This window comes from Hylobates moloch, unplaced genomic scaffold (genome assembly GCF_009828535.3).
Source record: "Hylobates moloch isolate HMO894 unplaced genomic scaffold, HMol_V3 SCAFFOLD_5, whole genome shotgun sequence".
Lineage (NCBI taxonomy): Eukaryota > Metazoa > Chordata > Mammalia > Primates > Hylobatidae > Hylobates > Hylobates moloch.
In genome coordinates this window covers 42,478,247-42,498,152 of record NW_026652280.1, presented here as the reverse complement: position 1 = coordinate 42,498,152, position 19,906 = coordinate 42,478,247, and the positions used below count along the sequence as shown (strand labels likewise).

General features: G+C 36.2%; 1 protein-coding gene across 5 annotated transcripts in view; it reads left to right on the top strand.

Moving 5' to 3' along the window:
* KIAA1328 (KIAA1328 ortholog) overlaps positions 1–19,906 on the top strand; it is a 369,561-nt gene that overhangs the window by 334,403 nt on the left and 15,252 nt on the right. The window contains exons 11-12 of one of the 5 annotated variants that reach the window (XR_009213486.1): positions 13,901–13,981; positions 14,560–14,661. The exons of 3 other annotated variants lie outside the window; for them this stretch is intronic. The gene's annotated coding sequence lies outside the window, so the exon portion shown is untranslated. Of the gene's footprint in view, positions 1–13,900; positions 13,982–14,559; positions 14,662–17,873; positions 18,199–19,906 lie in introns of those variants that run through there. One more of the 5 variants, XR_009213485.1, reaches the window with a different exon arrangement.

The following is a 19,906-nucleotide window of genomic DNA, read 5'->3' as shown; positions in this document are numbered from 1 at the left end:
AAAAAAAAAAAAAAAAGTTTATTATCATGTTGCTTGGAACCCACCCCCAAATCCTAATAAATGATCAACGTGGTTGGAACATAAGCCTCTTAGCAGACAAGGGAAGAGTGATTACTGTTGTACGTGAGAGGCTGTTTCTTCCGATGGGAAAGCTGGGAGATTCTGAGGTGGGTTGGGATTTGTATTAGAATAGGGACCCTGCATCAAGCTCCTCTCACCACATGGGCTACTTGAAACCCAGAGCCAATAATTAGAGTGAAAAAGAAAATTTCAAGCCCAATACCTGCACAGCAAGATAGAAAGCAGACAAAATTGTATACAGTTGCATGTCTTGTACAAGCCTTGTATACAGTTGTGTTTCTTAACATACATGAATAATCCATCCTTTCTACATTTTGACAGTTGAAAGATGTTCTGGATTAATGCTCATATTAAATAGTAATATATAATAAAGAAGATAAGATAAAAGCCTTCCTTAGCTAGGAGGATTTTTTTTAATGTTTTACTTTGAATAAATAAAAGGATGCTACGAATTGTACCTCAGGGTTTCCCCCCGCCCACCTTGGGCTCTGAGCAACCCTGATGAAGCATTTTTAAGAGCCAAGATGGAAGCCAATCCCTGCCTAGGAAAGGGATGTTCAACTTGTTTCTTACCAAGGGCTGTCTCTTTCCTATGCCCTGGAAGATGTCTATCTTACAGAAGTCACCACAGTCATGTACTTAGTGCTTGGTATAACCTAATGAAGTCTGGAAGCATCTGCCTGGGACACATGACCTACCAGACACTGAATGGACTCGCCACAAATGGTGTTTATAGAATATAAATGAACTCCTTGGTATACAAATCCTAATGAAAGTAAGATAGATTACCCATGAAAGAAAGATTCCCAGTTGGTTTTGAAGCTCAGGAGCAATTGGCCTTGAGCTTCAAATGAAAGTATGGACTTTCACTCGAATGCATTTAAGTGTTCTCCGTTAATGAAGTGATGCTGTCTTGGCACAGATAGGCATAAGTGCTGTGCCAGATAGCTCAGACAGGACTCCTTAGTCAGTGTCCCTTCATTCCATCCAGCCTGTGTCTGCTGTCTTCACAGTCTGGCTCATGACTGAGAAATGTGCTGCCTCTAAAATAAAACTTCTCTCTAGACCAGTTGATAATACCCCACAGCCAGCTCCTGTCTTCTGGGTGAAATAGACTAGTGGGGGAAGAACCAGATTCTGGTAAAAGCTGAAGTGATGCATCATCTCAGGAGTGGATCATAATTGTAATACAAACCACCGATATACAAATGAACAAGATAATTAGTGGCAGAACAAAGACTGGAACTGGCCTGAAACCACTGGAACGGTGGAACCTCTGTGGCCAATGGGAGGGTTAGGAGTTGCTGGGAATTGCTGTGATGCTCCTAGAGGGGCCGCCTCAGCCAGGATTACAGTTTCCCTTTGTTCCTGCTTCAGCGCTGCTAGAGCTTCATCGCTTTTCCAGAACTGTCTCCTTCAGTAAGTTTATGCCTCACCACAGTCCTCGCCACAGGTTTCCCTAATTCTTTTGTCTTTTTCCTTTGGATAGAAATATTTTTGTGAACAGCAAAATGTTTCTACTGCTGTATCAGTGTTAGGTCACATGGCATTGACTTTTATTCAAACTGGAAGATTTCATAGCAGGATTATCACATTATATCATTACTTCAGCAGTATCTTTTGTATCAATGTGAAAATTTTAATTTCACGCCTTGCAGACTTCACAGTCTTTTATGCTCTCTCTGCTGCTGCTGTTGCATGAAGAGTAAATCCCTGTATCACATTCATTTCAGATTGAAAGAAACTAAATTTGATCCATTTGAGATCTCTAGAGTTAAGTAAAAATCTGTTGGCAAAAGCTGCTATTAAAGGAGAAAAAAAAAAAGAATTCTTTTCAGCTAATATGGCTTTCCATATGGGTGAGGATAGTCCCAAGGCTCAAAAGAAGAAAACATTTCTCTATTAACCCTGGCTACTAGGACTGTTTCATTAGCACAGATTATCATACATTTCTTGATTGTAACACAAGATATCCTCAAGTATTTAGGTATAAAAAGCAATCTCTCCTTCACACAACTATTTATTTGAAAGAGAGAAGCAAATGTAATAGGGAAAGCTATCAGTATAAGGACAAGTCTAGAAAAGGTTAATAGCAAACATGGTAGGAAAAAAAGTCAGACCTTATTATTTAAATTGGATATTTGGTTAAAATAAATTATTTTTAAAATGAAATCAAATGCCTGTATACAGTTTTTCATATCAGATGTTTAAGATGAAGATAGTATAGAATTCAAATTATAACTTAATACCATAAGCTATTTAACATTAATTTCTAAGAAATATATTCATGTAGCCTTTACAAAAATTATGAAATACTGTATGGCCTATTACAAACTATTTCAAGTTTACTTTATTGCCACCAATTTCAGCCCATGGTCCCCAAGTCAGGTTTAAACTGCTGAATAAGATTAATTAGCTAAGGCATGGGCACCCAGCATTCACCTCATAAAACCAACTATAATCTCTCTTTAGAGGTCTATTATATGTGTTAGGGAGGGTTTATTCAAGAATCTGTTTACTCATGAGTTTTTAAGGAAACTGATAGCAGTGATTTGTTAGCAATCACTTAAGCACTTATATTTATTTGGGACAATTGCAGTGGTACTATAGATTTTTTTAAGTAACATTTAAGTTACCTGTAATTCTACTCCCCCCACTGTATATACTGTATCCACTGTATATACCACTGTTAATATTTTAGTATTTAGTATATTTCCTTCCAATTATTTTTTCTTTCACTTTTTATGCACTTGTCTTTCTTTGGATAAAGTTTTCCTAAGTTGTGAAATATCTGGAAACTAAAAAAGCAAAAAGTCTTCCTTATGTTCGCCATTCTATGAATAAATAAGAAAGAGTTAGGTGGGAATTCAGTATGCTAAATAAAATTGCCTAGATTGGCCTTTTAGCTGGATCTGTCTGGGTCTTTTTACTGCCAGAGCACTTGGGAGAAACCGTAGTTGATCCCCCAGGGTTGAATTGTTGGAATGAGAATGTACATGTTTCTCTCATAACTTACCCTAGGAATGCTACAATATGAATATATTTCCAAATGGATCTATACAGAAATTTAGTCTGTGTTAAAAATCACTGCTATAAAATATGTGCTGTATTCTAAAAATGACTCCTACCTGTATTTTCAAGGTGAGAAAAATATATATTAAAGTTAAATCAAGTAATTAGAATGAATTTCTTTGTAGAGGAAGAAATGGTTAAATGGAATCTTTCTGGTTAGGAGTAATGCAGAACAAAGGCATTTCCTGGAGGATGCTACTCAAGTTTTCTGGTTGTCATTCTACTTTGTCAGTTTCCAGAAGCACAGACAGCTTTGGCAAACCACATTTCTTCACCCTTCTGGGATCCAGAGTTTGAGCTAAGAAAGAAAGAAAGTTATTATTCTTTCTCTGAGCCTCTTGTGAGACACCAAAATAATGTTGGATTTTTATCTCAGCATACCCCATTTATTCATTCTTTATCTCTTTCCTTCAATTTATCATTGATTTTGACCCAAACAAGGGATGTGAGGTTTAATTACTATGCTGGCCCAGTGCCAGCTATAATGAGCCAGGAGATCCTGGCCTCCCCATTGATCTTCATCAAATTCACTCCTTCCTATTGACACCTCTTGTGTTTCAATAACAAATTCATTGGGCTTTTCTTTGTTATGAAAGTTTCTAAATTCTTTCAAAGTGGGATAGATAGTGAGTCTGTCTGGGTCTTTTTACTGCTAGAGCACTAGGGAGAAACCCTAGTTGGCCCCCAATCTTGGTGATGCTCCATTAAAACCCTGTTTTCTTTCTCATCCATTCCTGCTTTATTCATTTCTTGTTTAACAACAATCAGTGTAGCTCTACCTATGTGGCTACACTTGGTTTCTCTGTTGACTCCCGTTCCCTTCCTCCCTGTCTGCAGAATCATTCTAATTTTCTTAGCATCAGTAAAGCCTATGAAAGGAAATAGGGACAATAAATCAGGTCTAGTTTCTTGCACTATTTATTCTTTTTTTAAACTTAACTTCTTTTATACATGTGCATTTAAACACTTCATTACATACATTACATTGTATTTACCATATCCATTCACTGAAATACTACTGTTCTCAAAGTGGCAAGCAAGTAGCACTTTAGAGTCTTCTTTTACAGGTACCTGCACTAATTCTTACTCTCTCCCAGTCTTAAAGTATCCTGGGAGTAACATTAGGTACAATCTAGTCACATCTTTTATCATATTTGAGTCAGAGGCATATTCCTTGGGAGAACATCCTGGTTACTGTAAAGCCAATCCATCATGGCTTGCATTCATAGTATATCAGCTGCTTCACTCACGGTCTTCCATTTTTCATTGAATAGGGAAGTTGGGTGACTGCCTTTTCCAGGAAACACACTGTATATGATTGACCTGTATATGGTTGATCTTATCTATCCCAAAAGGCTGCATGTTCCCCCATCTCTAATTTTCATCTGATGTACTAAGTGGAATCATTAACTGTATTAACCCAAACGTACAGGTGTATCAAGAATTAGGGAAACAGTCCTTGAGTTCACAATCCTGACCATCTATTTAAATAATGGCTCTTCTGGGAGCCATCTATACTTATCAACAAAGGGGGTGAGCTCTTTGTGTATTCACTAGTGTCTCTTTCATTATTTTGCCCTTTGGCACCTTCTGTCAGCTTCCTTGTGACCAGAGGGCAGAGTGGTATAATCTGCTGTATTAAATTGGACGAATCTCAGGTCTTTTCCAAAGAACTCTGGTTTCAGCTTGCCCACAAATCAGTTCTAGTCTCCCAGCTTCAACTGTGGCACTAAGGCCAAGCAAAACACCTTAACCTCCAGCTCATCCTGTCCCCACTGAAACAGCCCTGAACACCTGGTTTTACTTACATCTAAAGATAAGTCTATGGCACACACAAGAAGTTGTGTGTGTGTGTGTGTGTGTGTGTGTGTGTGTGTGTTGTGTGGAGGGGCAAGGGTGTTTCTTGTCTGCTGGGTTGTTCTCTGTGATAGGTTTGTATTAAAGGTTATAATGTCCATCTATCCATATTGTCTTTCTCTTTGAAAGTGTAAAAAGTTGTAAAATAGAACACTACCATTCTATTTTGTAATCTTAAACTTCAAACCGCACTGATGAATTATTTATGTTATGGAATGTGCTTTCAATAATGTGTAGTATAAAATGGAATGGATGTATATCCATATGCACCCTAAACTTTCTAAAGTGCACACTGATGAACAGAGTAACTAGCATCATTTTGACCTGGTAGAATTTACAAGGCAGGCACTTCTTTCTCTTGGTTTTGGTTTCTGCATTATGTTCTCCAGCAGTCAGCTTACGGCTTTTCCTACTGGAGCCTAGCAAGTAATATTCTCTGAGTCCAAGCTGTCCAACAGTGCTTGTCTCTCAGTACCATCAAGGTTAGGGTCTGTAAATTTCACTTTTCATACTGCCTTCCAGCCATACTAATTAGGCTTTAATTAACAATTAGTAGGAAGTTAGAATTCCATAGAACATCTTATTAAATGGCCATTATCTAACATCATAATTTCACAAAATGATTAAGATGCTACAAAATGATTAAGATATCTTAAGTTTCCCAGTATTTGGAAGTACAGGCATCGGGATCAAAGGAGGTAATTTTAAAAAATATATCTGTAGCTTTGTCTGCACACAGGAAGAAAAGAAATAAATGAAAGGAAGAAAAGAAATTCTTCTTAAATAATTTTATTTTTATAGTTGCACAAACTATCAAATTTGCCCAAATTTGCTTTTCATATCAAAATCTCTGAGATCAAGTTCATTGTTGCACAGTGATAGTCTTTCACCAAACCTCCCAAAGAAAAACAAAAAAGCCAAGAGTAAGCATGCCGTGAACCTTGATTGGTGGGCATTGTTGAAGAAGAGGATATAGTAACTTTTGGAAAGTTATTTCTATTAATGATAATATGTATGAAGACTTAACTTGGGACTAATAGCCAGGGGTAAAAAATGATACAGGCCTACAGTCCCTCATCCAAAACTCTTGGAGCCAATCAGTTCTAGTCTCTAGTCTAATTTTGAAATATATTTCAGAATTCAATTTTTAAAAGGCAGCATATACATAAACCATATGGGGTACAGCATAATGTGTGATGATTCATATTAAATGGAATAAACAAAGAGTATAGTGTCATCAGTTTGGGTCAGATTTTGTTACCATGTAAATTAGAGTTAGGTCAAATGTTGCTACCAAAAAGGTTAAGAAAAAACTTTGAGACTGAGGAAAAACTTTTACAGTTTCAGAATTTCAGATGAATATTAACAACCTATTTAATCCTTGAACCACTCATGGACATTTTAATTTATTTATTCCTAGCCCAGGAATCTCCACAAAGATCTGCTTCCTTTCAAATCATTTCTTCATGTTGTTATCCTAGACAAAATGCTAGGCTATGCAGATTATGGAAGGAACCTATTAAGGTATTTCATGTCCAGCTGGGTTAAATACTCACTTGTGAGAAACAGAAAACTGAATTGTTTTGAAAATTATTGCCTTATTTAAAAAGAACAAATTCATAAGGTGTATTTTGTGAAAAGTGGGTTTCCTCACATCCCAGTCTCTCAACCAAGTACCCTCCTACCCTTCTTGGGTATAACTACTCCTAGTTCCCGCATGTCCTTTCAGGGATAATTATGCATATACAGTCTTAGATGTATATATGAATGCATGTACCTCATTCTTTTACATTGCTGCACAGTGTTCCACTATATGCATGTACCACAGTGCAGTTAACCAGTCAACTAGAATGGATATTTGACTTATTTCCACTTTTTGTGATTGCAAACACTACTGCAATGAATATTCCTATATATATCATTGATACATGTGTGAGGATATCTGTAGGATAAATTCCTAGAAATGGAATTGTGGGTCATAGATAAGTACATTTTAAATTTTGATAGATATTGCCAGATTGTTTTAATAGAGGCCGTACAACTCATGTATCATCTACAATATTTGAAAATGTCTATTTTCCAACACTTTTTACAATGTAATCAAAAAGTTTGGTACTTTGCCAGTCTGAAAAGTGAAAATAGTATCTTGTAGTTACAATTGCAAAGAATAAACTTTTATATTTGAGTCATTTATATTTTCTGCAAAGTATTCTATTTTTGTCCACTTTCCACTGTTACAAGTCTTTTTCTTTTTTATTTATAGGTGCTTGTTACATATGAAGAAAAGTAATCCTTTTTGTAATATGTCAAAATGTTTTCCCCAGCTTGTTTTTAGTCTTTTAACATAGGTCATGTAGCATTTTTTCTAGGCAGAAAATTCTCCCATACAAATGATTTTTTAGGTCTTTTAACTGGTTCTAGATTTCTCTTTAATTATTTCACTCTGCATCTATTCCTGTAATCGTTTGTTATGGTTGCTTTGTTTTGTTTTGTTTTTGTTTTGTTTTTTGAGACAAAGTCTCTGTCACCCAGGCTGGAGTGCAGTGGCGTGATCTCGGCTCACTGCAACCTCCACTTCCCAGGTTTAAGCGATTTTCCTGCCTCAGCCTCCTGAGGAGCTGGGGTTACAGGTGCGTGCCACCATGCCCATCTAATTTTTGTATTTTTAGTAGAGATAGGATTTCACCCTGTTGGTCAGGCTGGTCTCAAACTCCTGACTTCGTGATCCACGCACATTGGCCTCCCAAAGTGCTGGGCTTACAGCATGAGCCACCGTGCCCAGCCTATGGTTGCTTTTTTATTGATATATCATAGTTGTACATATTTAGGTGGTACATGTGGTATTTTGGTACATATATACAATGTATAAGGATCAAATCAGCATCATTGGGATATCCATTACCTCAAACATTTATCTCTTCTTTGTGTTGGGAAAGAATTCCCAATTCTTTTCTTCTAGCTAGTTTGAACTATATTGTTGTTAACTATAACTTCCCTACTATGCTATTGAATACTAGAACTTATTCCTCTATCTAACTGCAATTTTGTATCCATTAATAAACTTCTCTTCATCCCGCTCCACCCTCTTCCCTTCCTAGCCTTCACTTTGTTGTTTCCTTTGCTGTGCAGAAGCTCTTTAGCGTTATGTAATTACATTTGTCTATTTTTGCTTTTATTGCTTTATGCTTTTAGGTTTTGCCCAAAAAGTTTTTACCCAAACCAATGTCCTGTAGCATCTCCTTAATATTTTCTTCTAATAGTTTCAAGTTTCAGGTCTTACAGTTAAGTATTTAATATATTTTGAGTTGATGTTTGTATATGGTGAAAGATGGAGATCCCATGAACATCCAGTTTTCCCAACACTGTTTATTAAAGAAACTGTCCTTTCCCCAGTATATATTCTCGATGCCTTTGTCTAAAATGAGTGGCTGTAAGTGTGTGGATTTACTTCTGGTTTGTTATTCTGTTCCTTTAGTCTATGTGTCTGTTTTTATGCCAGTACCATGCTGTTTTGGTAACTATAGCTTTTTAGTACGATTCAAAGTTAGATATTGGCTAGTCATGATCCTTCCAGCTTTTTGTTTTGCTCAGGCTTGCTTTAGCTATTTGGGATCTTTTGTGGTTCCATATGAATTTTGGGATTTTTAAAAATTTCTGTGAGGAACATCATTGATACTTTGATAGGGATGGCATTGAATCTGTAAATCACATTTAGTAGTGTAGACATTTTAACAATATTAATTCTTTCAATCCATGAGCATGGGATATCTTTCCATTTATTAATGTTCTCTTCAATTTCTTTCATCAGTATTTTATAGTTTTCCTTATAGAGATCTTTCTTTTTTTGGTTAAATTTATTCCTATTTTTTTGTAGCTATTGTAAATGGGATTTCTTTCTTAGTTTCTTTTTCAGATTGATTGCTATTATAGTATGGAAACACTACTGATTTTTGAATGTTGAATTTGTATCCTGCAACTTGACTAAATTTGTTTGTCAATTCTAAGAGTTTTTGGTGAAGTCTCTGGGTTTTTCTAAATGTAAGAACATGTCATCAGTGTACTAGGTGAATTTGATTTCTTCCTTTTCAATTTGGATGCCCTTTATTTCTCTTGCCTAATTGCTCTGGCTAAGACTTCCAGTATTATGTTGAATAAAACTGGTGAAAGTGAGCATTCTTGTCTTGTTCCAGATCTTAGTGGAAAGGCTTTCAGTTTTTCCCATTCAGTGTGATATTAGTGATATTAGCTGTGGGCTTGTCATATATGCCCTTTATTAGTTTGAGGTATGTTTGACACCTAATATGTTCAGGGTTTTTACCATGAAGAAATGTTGAATTTTATTGAATGCCTTTTCAGCATCTATTGAAATAATCATTCAGTTCTTATCCTTGATTCTGTTGATATGATATATCACATTTATTGAATCAAGTATGTTGAACCATCCTTGCACCCCTGGGATGAATTTCACTTGATCATGGTGAATGATATTTTTAATATATTGTTGAATTCTGTTTGCTGGTATTTGTTGAGTTTTGCTTCTATGTTTATCAGGGATATTGGCCTGTAGTCTTCTTTTTTGGTTGTGTCTTTGTCTGGTTTTGGTATCAGAGTAATGCTGGTCTTGCAGAATTACTGTAAATATTTTCTCATCTTCAATGTTTTGAAATAGTTTGAGTAGAATTGATATTAGTTCTTCTTTAAATGTTTGGTAGAATTCAGCAGTGAATCCATCAGATTCTTGGCTTTTCTTTGATGGGAGACTTACAAAAAGCCATATAAATATGGCTTCAATCTCATTAATTATTATTGATCTGTTCAGGTTTTCTATAAATGGTTTAATCTTGGCATGTTGTATGTGTCCAGGAACTTCTCTATTTCTTCTAGATTTTCTAGTTTATTGGCCTATAGTTATTCATAATTGTTCTTAATGGTCTTTTATATTTCTGTGGTATCAGTTGTCCGTGTGGTTTTTTCCCCCAGATGCAAAATGGGATGCAAAATGTTTCTTTTTTCATCTCTGATTTTATTTATTTAGGTCTTTTCTCTTTTTTTCTTAGTTAATCTAGCTAAAAGTTTGTTGATTTTGTTTATCTTTTTTAAAAACCTACTTTTTGTTTTGTTGATCTTTAAAAATTTGTTGTCTCAATTTCATTTATTTCTGCTCCGACCTTATTATTTATTTCCTTCTACTTAGGAGCAACATGAACAATGGAAAGTGTGAGGTAGAAGCAAAAATGGTATGAAGTGGAAATTTAAAGCAAGAATCAAAAAATCCAATACTGTTGCCACTATGGCCATTTTCCATTCCATATATGGGATATTAGTCCCAGGCGGAATATTAATTTTCTGGAGAAACAGAGAAGAAAAGACTCAGGAATGTTGTGTACTTTGGAAGATGAGAGGGCTGAAAATTAGATTAATTCAAAGTCTATAAATCGAAAGGTTAGCTTCCTTCCCTGTTGCAGAACTAGACCACATCTTCCTCTCATGCAGAATACTGAAGGATTCTTTTCTAAAGAAGCTTAATGGTCCAAGAAAAACATTTCCACATAGTGATATTTATAGGTCCCTCATACACTACTGATGAGAATGTAAAGTGATACTGCCACTTTGGAAAATACTCTGGAAGTTCCTTAAAAGGCTAAACATAGAGTTACAATGTAGCCCAGCAATCCCACCCCAAGATGTGTACCCAAGAGAAATGAAAATAGATGTCCATGCTGAAACTTATATGTGAATGTTCATAACAGCACAATTCATAGTAGAAAAAAGGTGGACACAACTTAATGTCCATCATGTGATTAATGGATAATAAAATGTGGTATGTTCATACTGTGGGATATTATTTGGCAACAAAAAGGAATGAAGTAATGATACATTCTACAACATGGATAAACCTTGAATGAAAGAAGCCAGTCACAAAAGGCCATATAGTATATGATTTTATTTATATGAAATGTCCAGGCCAATCTGTGGAGACAGTTAGTAGTTTAGTAACTGTCTAGGGCTGAGAGGGGCTTGAGAGTAAGGAATGACTGTTGATGGGTACAAGGTGTCTTTTTGGGGGCAGCGAAAATGATCTAAAATTAGATTATGGTGATAGTTGCACAACTCTAAATAAACTAAAAATCACCAAGCTGCATACTTTAAATAGATATACTTTTCTCTATGTTTTACTGCAACAAAACAGTTTAAAGTTCATAAGATAAAGAAGTGATGCAGCCACATTGTATGCTGCAGTGTCATTATGTAAGATGACTACAAAAAAATCCATTGGATTGAGCAGCAGGGAGGTCATTGGTGAGTTTGATAATTTCAGTTTTATTGGAGTGGTAGAAGGTAGAAGCCAGATTGGAATCAATTGAGAAATGGTTTGGTTATGGAAAGGAGAGTACTTCTTAAGTGCTCTTGGTTATCCAGTAAGCAATAGAATATCGAAAGTTCTAGAGCAGATATGCATTACTAAAACGTTCCTAAGAAGTAGAAAGAAAGTGGTTGCCCTTATCTAAGAGAAAGATCATGTCCTTCAATGTAAAAGGAAGAAATGATGAGTGCCAAAATGAAAGACTTGTAAATTTGATAGTGTAACAGCAATTTCTGTTTGATGACCTCTGTTTTCTCTGAAGTGGGAAGCAAGGCCATCTGTTTAGGGTAAATAGTGAAATGGGGAAATGAGGAGAGCAAAACAGCTGATTCAAGAAATGTAGTCACTTTGTCTGAAACTGTTTAATACACACACATAAGATTGGTGACTTTGTGTCTATATTGGGCCTGATTTTGTTTGCTTGTTTTGTTTTTGTTTTCATTTTATCTGCACTAACTTACACAACTATAATTCACAGAAAAGAAAGATATTTGGATTTCTCCAGTGTTGTGTCTTTGCCATATTTGGGGGAGAGATCAAGAAGACAGAGGACATGTTTTTTGTTTTTTAACTTTTAAGTTCAGGGGTTCATGTGCAGGACGTACAGGTTTGTTACATAGGTAAACGTGTGTCATGGGGGTTTATTGTACAGATTATTTTATCCCCTCGGTATGAAGCCTAGTATCCATTAGCTATTTTTCCTAATCCTCTCCCTCCTCCCACCTTCTGCCATCTGGTAGGCCCTAGTGTGTGTTGTTCCCCTCTATGTGTCCATGTGTTACCATTTAACTCCCACTTATAAGTGAGAACATGAAGAATTTAGTTTTCTGTTTGTGCATTAGTTTGCCAAGGATAATGGCCTCCAGCTTCATCCATGTTCCTGCAAAGGACATTATCTCATTCCTTTTTATGGTTGCATAGTATTCCATGGTGTTTATGTACCACATTTTCTTTTTCCAATCTGTCATTGAGGAGCATTTGGTTGATTCCATGTCTTTGCTATTGTGAATAGTGCGATGAACAACATATGCATGTGTTTTTATAATAGACTGATTTATATTCTTTTGGGTATATACCCAGTAATGGCATTGCTGGGTCAAATGATATTTCTGTCTCTAGGTCTTTGAGGAATTGCCACACTGTCTTCCACAATGGTTGAACTAATTTACACTTCCACCAACAGGGTAAAAGCATTCGTTTTTCTCCACAACCTCACCAGCATCTATTATTTTTTGACTTTTTAATAATTACCATTCTGACTGGTATGAGATGACATCTCATTGTGGTTTTGATTTTGCATTTCTTTAATGATCAATGATGTTGAGCTTTTTTTCATATGATTTTTGGCCACAAGTATGTCTTCTTTTGAGAAGTGTCTTTTCATGGAGGACATGTTTTTAAAATCATTGTTAAAAAGAATGACTGGAATGCTGAACTGTGAAATTTAAGTTAGATAAGGGATAAGTTGGATGAAGGGTTGAGAAGAAAGTATGTCCCAGTGGGAGAGATTTTGGCTATCCTGTTCACCAGTTTATTCCCAGTTTTTAAAACAATCTCTGTTTGAATTAATGCTGCCAACCTAAAAGGAAGAGCCTGAGGCACAACATACAATTTAAAGAGTTTACTTGAGCCAAGTGAGGACAGTTGCCCAGGACACACCTCCAAGTTGCCTTGGGGAGTGCTCCATTATTATTTGTTACCAGAAGGTTTTTAAAGGCAAAAGAAACAATGAGTGGGCTGATACAAAGTTGTTTGACAGGAATTCTCATTGGTTTACATTCTCATTGAAAACATCGAATAGTGATTGACTATACATTGTTGAACTGTAGGGTGTTAGTTATGGTATCCAGTGTATAGCATTTTATGGCTTCTTGGTGTCTGTTAATTTAGAGTCCACCTAGCAAGTGGCTTTAAGGGATGATTATTTAGCCCAAGGGTCACATGACTTCTCTTTCATTCCAGTGCCTCTCTGGGCCTGATAATTAAAAGGAGCTGTCATTTCTCAGATGAAAAATTCTTGTCTTCTTTCCCTCTCCCTCCCCCAACCCACAGTTCCCCCTTTTGATCAAAAATCTTTCTTCTTGAAAGCATTGACTGTCAAAATATTAGTATCAAGGTGTCTCTTATAGCCAGGAGGGCTCATTTCTGATTAGTCCCATCCCAAGTCAAGGGGGAAGGGGAGACGTCTCAGTGAGGAATTTTTAGGAGCACCCAAAATCTAAATTGGGATGACATTACAGAGTGGCAAAAAGATCTTAGTGAAATCTTTGATCTATATCACTGCTCTTGCTTGTTTTGCTTGTTGAATCATCTTTAGTCTTTATAATTCCATGGTTATAATGTTCTCAAAAGTAAAACAATGAGAGATACATAACATTAGTAATTTGAATGGTAGTAATACATTGCACACAAGGTTATAATCAAAAAGAAAATCTGTATGCTAAAATGGAAAAATAATGTATTCTACTAGGGTGCCAATGAAAAAACATCGTAAAGAAAATTTAAATCAGGTTCTTTTTTTTCTAGAGACTTGTAGCCAGGAAATAATTCAGGATTCAGTCTAAATTGTAGAAAAATAATAAAAGCAGGGCTGGAATCTAATAACAGGTATGTTATAGTTTTCTTCTGAAATATAATTTTTCTCTCTCCAGTTCCCCTTTTTTACCAAAGAGAAGTCATAGTAAGGCCAGCTTATTTGCAAAATAAGTTTTAGTCTTATTATACCTGGTATGATTGTTTCATAAAGGGCAGTAAGAACAGTGGTTGGCCATATAGTATTCTTTTAAGTTGGCTTTACTGGAACTTTTTAGTAAGGAATTCTAGATTAGACTTTTAAAAACCTCTCAAGGCTAAGAAACAAAGCCAAGGATTCACCATCAGACTGTGCCTGTAATACGTGTACAAAATAGGTGAACTCTTCTTGAGGTCCCCAGAATATCTTGAGATTCCTGGTCTATCAGAAAGTGACATTATTTACTTATCTCAAGGTCAGGAACCTTGTAGGGATTCTGTATTGTATCAGGGAACTGTATTGACAAGGTACTGGACCAGTCTTTTACCAAGTCTGTTGGCTTTCTAAAAGCAACCTCATTTCCTCAAAACAGTATGGTCACATTTAAAAATATGATATTCGTCAAAGCCTTGGTGAAATAACCAGCATTTCCAATTGTGTCCTGTTACAATAGAGAACACATTCTTACTGAACTTATGTGAACAACTATATTGCCAGAAAATAAGAATACTCATGAATAATTTCCAAATTCTGGAGAAATCAGGCCTAGAGAAAGGTAAATGTTTCCATTTTTTTTCACTAAAGCATACTTTACCCAGTTGCTTTAAGCTATGAATGGCTCAAAAGAAAATTTTCTTGATTCCAAAAAAACAAATATAAAAAGAATCAGAAGTGTTTCAAATGAAAGGTTATAACAAAATTATTTCAGTCTTCTATCAGTTCAGTCCTATGTAATTAATTCTTGTTCTGCTTTATATTGGGTTGGTAATCTTTGTAAACCCATCAGTTTGTTGTAGTTATTGTTTGTTTGTTTGTTTTATTTAGAGTTCTGAAGGGTTTTACCTGGTCCAATGGTATGATCTCCAAAGTTATCACAAACTTGTATTCAAGAGTACTTGTCAGTGTCTTTTCCATGAATTTCCTTGAAGAAAAAGCAAATTTTGGACTGTAGCTAACTGTAAACCACTTTATGGGAAGAATCATAGTAAAACAATAATTGTCACTGGATGATGAAAGACTTAGAGTAGCCGTGGTTAAAGACACAATTAACAAAGAAATTTGATGATTTCTGTGGCAAACAACAGTTTAATGTAATCATCACCAATATGATTGATGACATATACCAAGACATATCAGAATTTAAGAATATCATACAATTTTGGAATACATATTAATAACATGTTTATATAAATATGACTCAAGGTTAAACACCATTATTATTTGACAATGTGTCTTGCATAATTTTTTTTTTTTTTTTTTTTTTTTTTTTTTGAGACAGAGTCTGGCTCTGTCCCCCAGGCTGGAGTGCAGTGGCGCAATCTCGGCTCACTGCAAGCTCCGCCTCCCGGGTTCACGCCATTCTCCTGCCTCAGCCTCTCCGAGTAGCTGGGACTACAGGCGCCCGCCACCACGCCTGGCTAATTTTTTGTATTTTTAGTAGAGACGGGGTTTCACCGTGGTCTCGATCTCCTGACCTCGTGATTCACCTGCCTCGGCCTCCCAAAGTGCTGGGATTACAAGCGTGAGCCACCGCGCCTGGCCCGCATAATTTTAACATAAATTTGATTTGGGGAAGTATGTCAAATATCAAAGGTTTAAAACATTTGATATCAAAAGTAAGATCACAGGTCATTATAAATTAATGATTATTCATTTAGCCAAAGTTATAATTCAAAGATTTCAAAAAGCAAAAACCTTTACTCTTGGACAGAGAAGAGACTCAGTTTTCCCAACAATCATGAGACCTAATAAATACAGCATGACACAAACAGAATCTGTTTCTCCCCCTTTTCCTTTTTTTTTTTAAAGTTTACTCAAAAGGTAAACCAAAGTCTTTTATTATATCTTATTAATACTATATGAAAATCTTATTCAAAAGAGAAAACTAAATTCTACCTTTATATCAATGTATTGTTAATATTAAAACTAATTTTAACAAAACCTAATAAACAGATCCACCCAATCTCAGTCAGCTCTGACCACACAGGATAAGATTTTCATAAACCTTTTATAACCTTTTATAGTTTTTTCCATTTCATAAACATTTTATAAACTTTTATAGTTTTTCCTATTCTCTTTCCCCAACTTTCTATATCCATTTGGTTTTATCTATCGTTCCTTTTTTATCACTTCAACTTAAAGTAACCTTTAAATAACTTATAAATTACAAAAAAAATCCTCATGTCTTTCTTATAACCTTTCTTACCAAAAACACATCTGACTTTTCTTATATATTCTGTATATAGAATGTTTCTGTTTTTTTAGTAGTTTTAATTACATATATTAATTACAAGGTTAACTCCTAGTAACCCTAATTTTCAGTGAAAAGCCTAGGAAGTATGCAATTTTAATGTTAAGTGCCAGGTACAGAGCCCAAGACAAAAGATAGGTCTGTGAGGATAACATCTGGTATATCTGACCCTTCCCAGCATGGCCAGGAGGCACAGCCAGGCCAGGGAGGGCATACTGGTTTGGCTTTGCCCTGCAGCTGTTGGCCTAGGTGCTGTGGTCATACATATGTCCTCAGGCCTTTCCATGGCTACCTGCCTAGAACCCAGATTCTTTTTTTTTTTGAGACGGAGTCTCACTCTGTCGCCCAGGCTGGAGTGCAGTGGCGCAATCTCGGCTCACTGCAAGCTCCACCTCCCGGGTTCACGCCATTCTCCTGCCTCAGCCTCCCCAGTAGCTGGGACCACAGGCACCCGCCACCACGCCTGGCGAATTTTTTGTATTTTTAGTAGAGACAGGGTTTCACCATGTTAGCCAGGATGGTCTCGATCTGATCTCGTGATCTGCCCTCCTCGGCCTCCCAAAGTGCTGGGATTACAGACGTGAGCCACCATGCCTGGCCAGTGAACCCAGATTCTAAGAGAGCTTTAAGACATAAGCTCACAGACAAGGAAGTATCTAAAAATGTCAGAGAAGCAAGAGTTTTATGATCTTAAAACATCTAGCAGAGACAACCTAAACCTGTCAAACCAGTAGACTCAGGCAAAATGTCTGAATTATATTTAATACTGACAATTCAGAAAACATTCCTATTTTATTCTAACAATTTTTAAACTGGTTTTATTTACCAAAGATTACTAAGTCACGTGAACTTGAAAAGTATTTGGGCTTATTTATGAATGCTCATTTATTTATAAGTCAATTTGGTATCATAGACAATATACAAACAGACATGTACACAGGTATACATAAAAATACAGACTTTATAGCTTTGATTTTAAATTTTTAGTCATAAAACCGTTAAAACTCCCCGGTTTCAAAGGATAGTTGGATTCAAACTGTGCATTTGTAAATGGAACAGGTTAAAGTCTCACATGGCCAAAGCCCTTACTGAGTTTTAGAGCATAAGGTAGTAAATTTATATTTCAAGGCACAGAGAAAGAGTTTAAACTTTCTTTCCAAAAGGCCAATGAAGTTTCATATTTTTTTCTTCACTAAAATCCTATCAATATGAAAGGAAGCAAACAGAGAGACCAAACACATAATTAAAAAGGGGTTTCAGTCAAAAAAAAAAAAAAAACAAACATCTCTTAAGAAACAGGATCCAAAAGAGAAAATGCAGAAAGGCCTTTAAAAAAAAGTATACCCTGAATATCAGCTTTTAATTAAGCTGACTTCTGAGCATAGAGCTTTTTTTATAATTCTTTTAAAATCTCTTTATCAGATTTCAGCCAGGACAAACAACCACTATTTATGGCTTTTGACCTTGTTTGTTGTTGTTGTTGTTGTTGTTGTTGTTGTTGTTGTTTTAAACCAAAGGCACCTTCTCAAGAGACTCAACAAAACCAATAAGCCTTAACCAAGGTTATGCCTTTACCAAGGATGCACAAGTCATCTCCAAAGAGGTGCACTGCAGTCCTCAATAGATCCAGAAACGGTCCCAAAGACAGCTGAAAGAAAGCAAAGTCTTACTAGCCACAAATGTGGTACAACCCACATTTCTGTCCAACCATATCATCTAGGATCTCAGCTCCTCACCTGACTGATTACACATTAAGACCAGAAGGAGGACTGAAAGAGGCAGTAAAACAGGAAAACAAAAGCTGCCGTGGGGATAGTGCCAAAGGTGGGAAAATGTGAGAAGGTAAGTTTATGGGAAGAGTAAAGTCTGCTCCTAGATTCTCTGGGGCTGCCTCTAAGCTAATAAGCAAGCTTTATAAAGGGGTCTCTCTTTAGGTGGGAAAAGACAGGCAACAAAACCCATTTCTTTCTAAATTTCTGTCCTGCCATCAGACAAACAAGGGAGGGGACAGAATGTTCCCATGCATTTTCAACTTTTTTAGCTCAATAATCCCCCATATTTTAGAGAGGAACAGTTCGGTTTTCTTCAGTAGAAAGGACACAAATAGGCACTCCAAAAGGTCAAAAGTCATGCAAATAATTTAAAACAAATAATGCAAGTTAATTCTCATAAATGTTTCTCTCTTGAACTAAAGATATCCACTGAGGGAAGGAATGTGGTGGTGGCCTAAATAATTTTAATTCGGTTTTCCATCTGATATCAGCTGGAATGCTGCTTTTAACTAATTCCCCAAATGTTAACATTTCAAACACATGCTAAGATTTACATCTCTAGGGGACCATGAGGTCCAGCAGGGCATTAAAAGGGTATTGTCTAATATTGGGTAAAGGTTTACTCAGGTTTACTTCTACTTTAATGGGGGTGGTTGAATATATGTTACGAATTTCAGTGGAAAATTGGGACCATAAATGGTCTGGCAAAGCTTGCAGTAAATTATTGGTATCATTCCTCAGTCCTTGCTTAGAAGAATGTTTGTTGGATCTGTATTTCTCAGTAACTACATTCTCATTCTGTAGTTGTTCTGTTTGCTCCTTCTGTTTCTAATTTAAATATATTCCCCCTTTTGAGAGAAGGAAATGTGTACATTGTGAAATTCCAAAACAAATCTCTAAGAGACATCTGGGAGCCAAGGGAACAAGCAGAAAGGAAAGAAGACCACTGAGTGAGCCTACCCGGAATTGTAAGGTTTGGAATTTGTATGTACTCATACATTGAGTAGATACCCCTGCCATTTGTATAATTTCATTACTCTGAGGAAAAGGACGGTTTAAAGTGGTAGGGTTGAGGACAGAAAGAATAGCCCTATGGTAGTAGCCCTATGGTAGTATCGATGAGGAACATATCTGTTCTCCATTTATAACAATTTCTGTTTCTCCTAGGTATTAGAAATGCAAAAAGCCCCCTTTGGATCCTCAGAGAGCACCCCTATTCATCTTGTGGGGGTCCTATCTTTTTGTTCCTGCTGTCATTTAAGTTTTCTACAATCTTGTTTGAAATGGCCAGGCATTTTGTAATAGAAGCGAACACCTCTTTGATCATTAGAAAGAGGCACCTATCTTTTCTTAAAAGGCCTCATTTGACTAGGCAGTTGTTGTAGTTGCAAATTCATAATCTGTGGGGCATTAGTGTTTTCTTCTTTCTGAATAGTTTTAGAAAGTTGATCTGCCAAGCTTAAAAACTCATGGGTATTTATATATTCACCCAATAAAGCTGGTGTCTTTTAACTAAGATAACCAAGTCCTCATTTAGGCCATTGAGGAAAATAGAATTTATAAGGAAATCATTCTGGCGATCTTGGAGGCTAGCACCAGCCATCTAGAATATTGCTTAAAGGTTTTTTCAAACCTTTGAAAATCATAAAGTACAGATTCATCTGGCCTTTGAGTACAATGCTGAATTCTTTTCCAAGCTACATTTTTAGAAAAGACCTGGAGAGTTTCCTTAGGCAGTGGTGATAAGTGGAAAGGCAAATCAGAACAGGGGAGTTCAG